The sequence below is a fragment of the Poecilia latipinna genome, unplaced genomic scaffold (genome assembly GCF_001443285.1).
Source record: "Poecilia latipinna isolate Pla-1442-1.1 unplaced genomic scaffold, P_latipinna-1.0 Scaffold943, whole genome shotgun sequence".
Taxonomy (NCBI): domain Eukaryota; kingdom Metazoa; phylum Chordata; class Actinopteri; order Cyprinodontiformes; family Poeciliidae; genus Poecilia; species Poecilia latipinna.
In genome coordinates, this window is record NW_015113559.1 from 173,721 (window position 1) to 185,531 (window position 11,811).

At 42.6% G+C, this 11,811-nt stretch overlaps 1 protein-coding gene and 1 long non-coding RNA gene across 2 annotated transcripts in view; one reads left to right on the forward strand and one right to left on the reverse strand.

Annotated features, from left to right (window-relative positions):
- The first annotated feature begins 1,717 nt into the window (after positions 1-1,717).
- The window catches only part of sh2b2 (SH2B adaptor protein 2), a 26,178-nt gene continuing 16,084 nt past the window's right edge, over positions 1,718-11,811 (forward strand). The window contains exon 1 of the mRNA XM_015049373.1: positions 1,718-1,990. The gene's annotated coding sequence lies outside the window, so the exon portion shown is untranslated. The remainder of the gene's footprint in view (positions 1,991-11,811) is intronic.
- LOC106957852 (uncharacterized) overlaps positions 5,710-11,811 on the reverse strand; it is a 12,390-nt gene continuing 6,288 nt past the window's right edge. Inside the window, exon 3 of the long non-coding RNA XR_001427039.1 lies at positions 5,710-5,830. This is a non-coding gene — a long non-coding RNA (uncharacterized LOC106957852). The remainder of the gene's footprint in view (positions 5,831-11,811) is intronic.

The window sequence follows — 11,811 nt, forward strand, 5'->3', positions numbered from 1 at the left end:
ACGGCCAATAACTTAATATCAAGCAGAAAATGTCCTTTATTTCAAAACCTAAGCAGTCTGCTGATTTCTGTGATGATGACAAAAGACGGTCAGCAAAAAGCTGATGGAAAAAAAAAAACTGGTCATTTGACAAATTATCCCATTTCCAGTGGTTTCACTTCCTCCCTTGGTCGATGATGTTTGAAAACACTCTGAGGTCAGTGTCATACTGTACTGCAGTAGTATAAGGGTTCATCTGAAATTTGCTACCAAAAGATTATGTTTATGTGTAGATATTTGTTTTACTCATTTTTATTTGCTTTTCCTAATCATCCAGGTCAGGAGGGTCAAACTCATTTTCATTTTGAACTGTATAAAAAATCCGAATGTTCTCAAAGTTGTGCCAGAATGTATTGATAAAACACATTAAACTGTTGAAATATCAATAAATAGCTGTTTCGGCATTCAATAAGTGTTTATTAAAATAAAATAATATTGAACGTCTCTTCAAACTGATCAGTCCGTCCAGGATGCTGTGATTGTTTTTGTGGTTTTTCTGCAATCAAAACCACATATTTTGCTAATTTAGAAATATTTGTAAGAAATTTTTACTTTATTTGTGCTAAAGTGTGACATCAAAGGTGACTTTTTATTAATCGCCATATCGATCATGGACTATAACTCAAGTAACGCTGAGACAGCAGTCACTTAAACCGATTGTATTTTTAGGCCAATTTTAAGAAAAAAAATTCAGTAAAATCAGAGAAAATGTGGGGATCTGTTGATTTTTGTGAGAATTTTGCGTAAACTTTTGTGGATTTGTGAAAAACTGGAGGGACTTCCAGATGTAATTTCTAGTCTAGAGGGCCACATAAAAGCTACAACGGGCCAAGTTTGGCCCCCGCGCCTCGAGTTTGACACGTGTGGTCTGGGTTGTCTGAGAGTGGAAGATTCTCTCCTTCCTCAAAATAAAACGACGTTAGAAATGCGACAGCCTGGGGATTTTGATTATTTTCTCATCACGATGTTCATCTCTCAGCTCAGCTGCTGTGAAATCCTTTAAATCAAAGCATATTCAAATGGCCTAGTCAAAGTTCAGACCTAAATCAAGTTAGGAATTTAAAGAAGAACTTGAAAAATTGATCCTCACAGATGCTTTATTTTTTATAGATGTCCAAAACTATGATCCATCTTGTATTATCAAGTACGGTGTGCTTATGATGTTATAACGCTTATTATGAGACATGAATGTGTGTTTTATTGTGACTTTTGTGTTTTTTTCTCTCTCTTTCTGCAGGTCTAGAGGCAGACATCCGGGATTCTGACTTGTATTATCTCCTTCTTTCCCTTTAAACCTTTTGTCCACCTTTCTTTCTTTCTTACTTTCTTTCTTTCTCCCTTCCTTTTTTTGTGTGTTTTTGTTTTTGTCTCGGTGTTCACAACATTTGAAATAAACCGAAGGCGATTTCTAATAATTTCAAAGCAGAGCATCACGGTGAAAGCTGTAGCGCTCCACCTGTGAAAGTAAAGCTGTCGGGCCTCACCCTGACGCTCTCACTGCCAGATTGGACGCGTTAAAAACAACAAAAATAAAAAACAAACTACACAACATACATTCAGGTTTGTGGGGATTTCTAGGGCCGTGATATCCTTTAACTGTGCCGAACCGCACCTAAGCTCTAGGGATTGCAGTGCCAGCCGCTTTTATTCTGAAAGTCTCCTCAGGAAGTGGTGTGTGTATGTGTCGCTTCGGCTCCTGCTGGTTTTCTGACTGTGGAGCGATAGAGCCCGGTGTTGAGCAGCAGCTGCAGCTCAGTGCGCCGCGCAGAGATGGAGGAAGAGCTGGCCGCCGCTCAGCTCCTGTAAACCGGACAGGAGAGCATCGGACGAGCCGGTGGGGAGGGGCGGGGATGGGGGCTGACTAACCATGGCTGATAGCACCGACTGAACATCCTCACTGGAAACCACCGGGATCGCCTCGGAGATCCGATGAAAGCAGCCCTGTGTTGAGGTGAGTGCTGCTGCTGCTGCTGCTGCTGCGTTTGGACCTGGTTTATTCATCCTGACACCTTCTTTATCTCCCGACGAGACAACGCGCCTTGCTTCCTGAAGGACAACAATAATGATAATAATAATACGGATAGTAAAATGCAGGATTAGTGAATAATCTGCTTGTTTGTTGCACCCGCTTCATCCAACGTCCGCGCTGGAACCTGGCGGGGAAGATTCGGGTTCGGATGGCAGGGAAGCGAGTGCAGTGGGCTGGAGCAGAGCAGAGAGGGGTGAGGACGGGGGGGAACCAGAGTGCGCATCGGGCTCTGCGTGGCATTAAACAGGGAACGGGAGAAGAAGAGGAGGAGGTCATGGTGTAAAAAGAGAGAGAGGGGCTTCTCCGATAATCCACTTAGGAGGCTTAATTGGAGGAGCACAGTGTGGTCCGTTCCGGTCCGGCCCAGCCAGCCCGGCCTGATTGGATGATCCGTGCAGCAGAGGCCCGCTCCGGATGATCCACAGTCATTTGTTCGGGCTCCCATTCATCCGGACCGGGAGCAGTCAGCCATTCAGCAGGAGGCTGCCGCCGACTCCCATTCATGAAGCCCATGCAGCGCGCAGGCTGCACAACGATCCACTGTGGGCTTTAAATAGGCCTGCAGCGGGCGGCCCTGTTTCAGGCCTGCTATTGACTTTCTCTCGTGTGTCAGCAGACAGACAGTTAATATGAAGCCCTAATAAGTCTGATTCTCTCCATGACCGAGGAGGCCCTGCTGGCTGGGAGGCGCTTACAGCCCGATCAGCTGGAGGGATCCAGATCAGAGGCGTTTGTTGTTGTTGCTCTCTGGAAATCGGGGCGTGTGGGATCCGGAGTGGGATTCAAGTGAACCTTGTCCAGTTTCACCCTGAGGCTCCGTGTAATTAGCGCTGTCACCATGGGGAAACCATACGATCTGTTTTTTTTGTGGCTCAGTTTGACAAATTTTAATGTGAGGGTTGGTTATTCTAAGCTGAAAATACAAGTTTTATGATGGGTGTCCTGAAGATACCTGTTGACCTTTGCCCCCTGGATCCCACAGAGAGCGATGCTTGTCTAAAGACTGACTCTTGATCCCGGATTTTACAATCAATACCTCGATAACACCGATCCATCCTGACCTGCGTTTAAAGCCTGGATTCTGCTGAAATATTACTTTGGGAATTTTGACATTAAATATATTTTACACATTCTAAAAAAAAAAAAAAAAATCACACAAACATTAAAAATACTTTTAAACAGCTGATCCGGTCATCCTTCACTCCATGACGTTAAAAACCCAAATGAACTCAGATTAAAGACATCTTAGCTAAAATCTTTGATTAGTTTACGGTGCTTCCATCCATTTCATTGTTAAAAATATCTTTTTTTTTTTTTACATTTTATTAATATATACCCAAAACATTATTCATTTAGAACCCCTGCCTCTTATTATCTGTCAGCTGCTCTTCACTTGTTAACCAGCAGACAGGTGTGATGCTAACATGTAGCTCAGCGGTGTTGACAATAATCAATGGAGGAAATCTGTCTGTTTAAGAACGTGCTTGGATATTTGTTGGTCTAAATCCACTAAAAACACGACAAGAAAAATCAGTTGATTTTTGCTTTGATTTGACACGTAACCACAGCAACGTCTCCTAAGGGACCTGATGAGATGCTACGGCTACGATCAAATAATAAGAAGCTTCTTATTCACTCCTCCTTGAATTACCTCATCACACGTTATTAAATATTGACGTACACTGCTGACAGAAGCGTAATGTTCAAATACATTTTTTTGTTTTGCAAACGCCTAATATTTCAGCTTGCAGGAAGTAAACTATTTCAAAGTTTCTTTTGGACTTCATCTGAACTTTTTCACTCGTTTTCTGTCCAACATCAGACCACAGCGTCATGTTTCGTAGCTTGTTGTTTAATTAATGAAGCAAACCAACAAGTAGGGGATAGAAGACATAACTGCACCTGTAAACAAACCCAGCTAATCCTCTTCTGTTTATTTATCCCTCAACGTGAGCATTTTAATCGTCTACGGCAATAAATAACCTTAGAAATGGCTCAAATTTGAATTGTAATGCATTTAAAATTAACAATATTTTCTAAAGTTTTTACTTCTGCTCATTGTTCTGATGTCTGTTTGAACCAGATAAAATGTGGGAAAGTGCAATTCTGATCCCTGACGGACATCCTCGAATGGAGTCACGTAAACGTCTGCTTTACAGTAGAGAGGAGGATTTTATTAAAGAAAATATATCAAATTAGCATGAAATAAGGAGCTGGAACAGAAGTAAAAAATAACATTGCAACTAATGCGACACAAATGCCAGATGAGTCTTAAACTGAATCTTCATAAAAGTGACTTGTAGAGAGTAAAGGAGCTACACTTGTGAAGGTTTAGTTTTTAGCCTGTTTTTTTTTTTTTTTGGAGACGGATAACTTTGATCACTTTACCTCACAGTCCCAGTACTGACATACAAGCTAAAATGTGAAGGTAGATGCATCCCCACACAAAACTTTTGCAGTTTAGCTATGGAAATTGTGCCACTGGACTTCCAGTATCAATTCTCGGTCAATCTGTTCCTACTTTAAGAAGGCGTTGTGCCATTTAAGGTGCGTAAAGGTGTGGAAAAACAAGCGAAAATGTCCACAACGCAGATACTGTGGTCCTGTGGGAGATCGCTAAATGTCACAATCCAAAGAGACCCAGAACCTGAAGGATCCATCATCCCTCAGTTCAGGGATGTCAAACTAATTTTCGGTTTGAGCCAAATCAAGATCGTGAATCCTCTTAAAGGGCCGGTTGTGCCAGAATGTATCAATGAAACCTGTTAAAAACTGATAAAATATCAATATTTAAAACTAAATCATATTTTTGAACATCTTTTCAGTCCTTCAAGGATTTTGTGTTGCTTTTTGTGATTTTTTTCAAAGTGTTGGTGGTACTAATTTGCAATATTTATGCTTATTTATTTTGTTACATGTGACTTTTTATTACTCATTGTGTAGATCATGGTCTATAATCTGACATCAATTAAGGCTGAGGGAGAAAGCTTTTGAGAATTTTTGAGAGAAATCTGCAATAAACTCCCAATTACATATTAGTGCAAAAAAAGTGCAGGGATTAGTTGATTTTGCATAAATTTCCACGATAACTTGGCAGGAAACGGATAAAAACTGCATTGATTTGATTGACAACAAGCACACCTAGTGTTTAGTCTAGGATCTAGAGGGCCACATAAAGAGCTGTTGCGGGCCGGATTTGGCCCACGGGCCTTGAGTTTGACTCACTTGCCTCAGCAGATTATACACTGTAAGCCATGTTATTAAAACCTCCAAGTTGCTGCTAAAATCTGTTAAATTGTGTCTGCTTTGTCATTTCTCACATGTTCGCAGTTGCACCTTTGTATCAGGCTGCTTGTAACAAACACACAAAGATCCAGTTACTGATTGGTTGCAGATGCAAAACCAGCTCATCCCTGAAGTTTCGAGGCCTGAGCGATTCACGTGGGAAGCGTAAAGCAGTCGCAGTTAAAAAAACAAAAGCAAAAATGAGCACAAATCCTCTAAACAGCCTTAAGGAACAAGGATCCACTCTACTTAAAAATATCACAAGTAAAACATTTTGTCAAAAAAAAAAAAAAATGCTGGATAAACCAAGACAAGAGGAGATATCACACAAAGCGACTGAACCGACTTCCTGTTGCTGTTTCCTACATTAACCAAATTTAATCCCGGTTAGTGAAACATAAAGCGGGTTGTGCAGCGTTTCTCTGCTTCGGCGCGGCTCTGCGAGAGGCCCGTGGTCATCTGTGGAATCAGTTAGACCTGGTGGGTGAGAGACAGGAAATACAAGTCAGCGGTGCAATGTGCATCTCCCACGCAGTTCGTCCTTTATCGCCGGCTGCCATATGGATGCCTGAGCTCACTCCACGCTTACATTGTCAAACCTCGCCAGAGAGAGGGAGAAAGAGGGAGACGGCGGTCTGGCTGGAGAGGCTAATTAATGTGTTTAATATGTGTGTGGTGAGGCTCTGCTCTTCACGTTATTGGAAGAGGATGGAAATCCCTCTCTGCCCCCCTATCGCAGGTAAACCGGAAAAGCACTTAGGTAATTTGGTGCGGGGGAAATCTGCCTCTCCTCATCATCATGTCCGGATTCTTATCTGCGGTTTGCAGTAACATACTGTAAACACGCCCATGGTCTCCTGCACAGAGACAGTGGCTGCATGCAGCGGGGTGTATCAGTGTCTGGATCGGGCCTGGATCCCATTCATGATGTCCGTCTGTGTGCCAGAGGGAGGGAGGGAGGGAAAAAAGAAAAGAAAAAGAAAAATCCTCCTTTTGTCTGTGTGTGTTTCTGATGGTGCGACTCTCCCACACGACGTTCAGGCTCATTACGGAGAGACGAGGTTATCAGCGATCAGGTTAAAGGTCACCAAGTGTCCGCTTTGAAGGCAGCAGATCTAAAACTAAATGAAGGGGGGAGTTTATCTCAGCTGACCCCTATTTCTGCTTTTCCTCCTGCTGCCACGTTTAACCCCTCCGGTTCCGTCTCTTCACGTTTCCTATCTTTGATCACCCACTCATGGGGATTGCTATCGTCTGTCTCCATCTCCTTCAGTTTTCATTCCAGGTTTGCCACTTCATCTTTTGCGGCAGCAGAGTTCCCCGTCTGTTTGTCCCAAAATCACCACACTCACACACACACACACACTCTCCCACATACAATACCTTGCAAAAGTATTCACACACCCCAAACGTTTGTGACAGAACACCAAAAGCCACAGTGTTGCAACATGTAGGGAAAATGATGTATGCTTTTGAATGCAGATTTGTAAAATGTGGTGTTCACAGTTTAATTTTGGTCTCATCTGACCAGACCACCTTCTTTCACATTTTTACTGTGTCCACAACATGCTTGGTAGCAAATACTTTTCTGATGGTCTGCAGTGGAGTTGTTGCCATGTTGAGATGAAGGACTGTCCAATGCTTCGTGAAATGTCCAAAATTTGAGATAACGTTGTAAAACCTGACTTGTCTGTGGTGATTCTTGGTGTTTATTCCCTAATGAGGTCTGAGATTAAATTACACATACATTGTTTATTAAAGAAGACATCTGAATGCAGCTGCACTGAATTTTCTTTTGGAGTTTCAGAGTAAAGAGTGGACGTCAAACCACAGTTCTCACAATTCTTATCTTTAAAACATGTTTTGAAACCGCGTCACAATCATTCACTAATTTGCGTCGTCCTATAACTTAAAATCAGTTCTTTAGAAAAAAAAAGTTTAAGTGGTCGTTGCAACATGGCCGTGAAACCAGGCAGTTTTCCATTCTGTCATCGAGTTTATGTTACGTTGCTACCAATGAGATCTGAAAAACAAGATTAAATTCATTTTCTTATAGTCTTTTTAGAAGCAAGTCTGTTAGAATAATCAGGATGAGAAAGTTAGCATCTTTTCTACTACATAGCTACTCTGTAAAAGTTTCATATTAGACCATCTTATGCAACAAAATTGTTTACCTCCAGGGAGCCAGGATTGAGATAAAAGTTTCCTTTGCCCAGGCTTAACAACTATTATCTTCCATTGTGAAAGATTGTTGTCTCTCTTGTCTTATTAAATCTGTTCAACAACATGACTGCAAATGAGCATCAAACGTATGAATTGCTCTTTTAGATCATAGAAGTAAAACTGGACATTTATGTGGTGGTTTGTCACAGGTCGGTACCGTTAGGCTGACTATTTAATGGACTCTAACTGGGCAGGTGAGGTGAAATCCAAACGTCTCATGTGGCGTCTTACTAGTGTGACGAAAAATGTCACGCATGCTTGACGTGATGTCTTTCTGTCCCCTAGTCAATGGGCTGTTTTGTGTCACACCAGTAGCTCCACTGTAACCGATAAACTGGAAACCGATACACTATTGTACTGAACCGCACCGACCCGTGGAAACGAGGCAATAATGTCTTCAGTAAAGCTTTTCAGTAGTTTGATCTTCCAAGACTCCTTTAAAAACTCCCATTGGTCTTTTGTTCTCTAATCTACTTTTAACACATTTGTTTTATTACAGCGATTAACAACATGTCATAAGGTGGTACATTCCTAGGCATTATTTACACCTGTGCTAGGCTTTTAGTTACTGCGTCTCTCACGGTGTTGTTGGAGATGTCGTACGTTGCTGTGATGCACTGAGCGTGCTCCGAAGCCGTGTGTCGTGCTGTGGTGCGGGCTAATCTTAGAAAACACGGCCAGGCTTGAACTCCCTGCGGTGAGAGCGCAACATCACCAATCATCCTCATCAGCTAATCACAGAGGGTGTTCTGCAGGCACGAGGCAGCGCACAGCATGGACGATATAGGCGACTCTGCGGCTGCATGACCACTGTTCGCCTCTGAAAATGTGCCGAGCTTCAGCAACACTAACCTGCGTGCATCTCCCATGCATCACGGAGACTGAATTGTCTTCAGTGTTCCCACAGGAACCTGCAGCATTGTCGTTTCTCTCGTAACCTCACAGGGGGAACTGTGGTTGTATGATGTGTTTTGCAGGCTTCAGCTGATCGCTCTCCCTGTGCAGCGATGTCTCTTTCCTCCCCACTCGGTTTACTGTTGCAGACACGACTCCCGACCATCTGACAGAGATATCTGCCCCACTCCCCTGGGTGAAAAACCAGCAGGAGGAGGAGGAGGAGGAAGAGGCTCGGCAGTGGTAGATTGTTACAACAGATAGGCGACTGATACAGGAAGACGGGAGGGTTTCTGAGGCCTGAAGGGTGGACCGCGTACACCTTCAGCCTCCCCATGACTCGCCTTCAGTTTGCCCTTTTCTTTCCCCCTCTTTGTTTCTGGTCCAGCGGAGCTGAAAAACTCTGAAGGGATTCGTGTTGATGTGGGAATCTACATGGAGCCTCCGATGTCTCTCGTCCTGGAGTATGTCTGCTTTTCTTGCCACTCCCCTCGTCTCCTACACCTTCACAGGCTCACTGATTGTTTTAGCAGCTGGTTTTAAACATGGTCCCTCATCTTTACATGTGGAAAAAACTACCTTGCTCTCATTTCTAAACATATTAATATCACTGGGAATGGGCAATATGCCAGCATTACATAGTACAGCGTTACAATTTGTTGTCAGTCTTCCAAAACAGAGCGTTATTGTCTGCAGGGCTCATTCTACACATTGCTGCTCTATGTTTTAATTGTACTCTTTTAGTAGGGATGAGATGGATACTTGTTTTAATGATTTCTAGTGTAAAAACGTTGTCATAGTAATTAGTTAATTTCACTTTTAAGTAGGAATACGAACATAAAAACCGGCCTCTTGGACATATTACCACAGATGTAAGCAGAAGGAAGTGAAAGTTCACCGAGGATATTTAAAAAATAAAAGACCACAATTTTTGAGTTCACACCTGCAGAAATGACTAACCTTAGTTTTTATTCTTGCTACATAAAGAATGAAACAACAGGAGTAATCCTGGTGCTAACCTGGAGGTGTTTGATCCAGAACCTCCATCTACTCAGCCAGGTCAAAAAACAAACCCATGTTCTACGCTTCGCTTCGTGTAGATTGAGGGTCTGGACCAATTGCTCGCTGGAGGCCTGGACTCAACTCTGTTGAAGTTTGAAATGAATAGAACTGATCTTACCCGACTGCTAACGTTTGGATGTGACGTATGCAACACACGAGATCGATGAAGCTTACCAGAAATTGTGTTAGCTGTAAACACAACATGCTTGCCAGCAATAACATGTCTTAAACGTTGTTCTTGCTCTTTTTTTCTCTACCAATCTTCTATGAAGACTATATTTGGGGGCTGCACCAATAACAGTTTGGTGTTCAGATACTTCCACCAGAGCAGTGGGTCTCTGCAGCTCCTCCAATGATGGCTCTATCAGGTATATTTCACCGAATGCTTAAAAGATGACCAAACGTTCTGGATGTTTTGTCCAACCGCATTTCTTCCTCAGAGACGACGGTCCCCCACTATCCTCCCATTGTTTAATAATCTGACAGACAGACCTCAACCCAATTTGAAGTAATTTCTGCAATTTCTTCAGATTTTGATGAAATCTTGATGCATTAATGATTCGGCCCTTCTTACACACGATTCATCCTTAGACCTGGTTGTTTAGGTATTGAGAAGCTGCCTCATTGCCTCAGTTGGCATTAAATAACTTGTTGCCTGCTGAAAAATAACAGCCCATGCAGAAACAATCCAATAGGAGGCTCATATCTACAGCTCTGCAAAAAAAATAAGAGACCACTGCACTGAACCCCAAAGAAAAACTCCTGGTTATTCCACCATATATTGATTTCTGAACTCTTCCTGAGTTAAAACTTTAGCTTTGTTGTTTCTAAACGAATATGAACTTGTTTTCTTTGCATTATTTAAGGTCTGAGAGCACTGCAACTTTTGTGTTATTTTGACCGTTTCTCATTTTCTGCGAATAAACACTAAATTTTTGCTTGGAGTTTCAGAGACATGTTGTCAGCAGTTCATAGAATAAAAGAACAAGGTTCATTTTACTCAAACATAAACCTATAAAGAGTAAAATCAGAGAAAATTATCATTTTAAGTAATCTCTTAATTTTTTCCAGGGCTGTATATCCTTCGTTAAATTCAGATTACGACTTTTCTTTTTCTTTAGACAGGAAACCTGTGTGAGTTATTGTACAAACTACCTCTGAAGGAAACTGGACTTTATTTAGGGGTGTCAAAGTACTGAGTGAAACAAAAGGCACAATTTTCACCCCTTTTTCTTCTGAAAACCATCTATCATTTTACCTTTGTTCACAGTTATACGTTACTGTGTGTTGGTCTATTACACAAAATCCTAATAAAACACCTCTTGTGGCATTAACTTGTGGAAAAGTGGCCCCAGTAGCCACCTCTCTCTCCACCTCCATCCCTGCTGCTCCTCTTCCTCCTGCCTTCTTTGTCATCATTTTTCCTCCAGATCCCAGTTTGCCTCCTCAGTAGTCTGCTGAGCCCCAGAAAACCATAATGCTGTCCACTTCCTCCAGAGCCTACGGCTTTAGTTTCATGCTGACTCAATGACTGTGCTTGTGTGTGCGTGTGTGTGTGAGAAAGAGAGAGAGAGAGACACGGTGGACGGTTCGATATCCTTGAACGAGGAAGGGCAGGAGTTTCAGAAGCACCTCGTCGTGTGCTGGGTTTTTCTGCTGAATGGGTGGAAAGTTGGCCAAGTGCAGGTTTTTAAATAGCTGAATGGGTATTGACCCGCTCCCCAGCATCAGCAGCACAGACACACACACACACACCCACATTCACTCTCACCAGCTAGGGACGGGGGTGATTATTACTGCGTGGTGATTAGCAGTTTGGCTCACAAAGCTCGTGTGGCCTGAAGGCATGAATAAATGGAGCATTTAATGAATGACTTCATCAATTCATGAATGAAAAGAAAACAATCTTCCACAGTTTAGGTATTAATCCCAAAATTAAAACCATTTTCCCCCCTCCGTCTCTTCCTCTGTGTGTTTGTGTGAAACCTATCGGGATGGGATTGTGTAACCTGATGACTGATAATGTAACTGCTTCTATTTCTGGACCTCGTGTCGTGATTCAGCTTCAGGGTGCAAAATAAGAGGAAACGTGTGAGCGGCTCGCTCGTGTTCCTTTACTGCTCAGCTAGCCGGACCAAGCGGCCTTTGAAATCACGTCGCAGTGGCTAAATGTGATTCACTCAAACAATCTACAGTCATGGGAGGAAAACCGAGTTTCCACACGTGTCAGAAAAGTCTTGGGGGGGGGGGGGGGAAAATAAGGGGACTCCAAGGTTCAG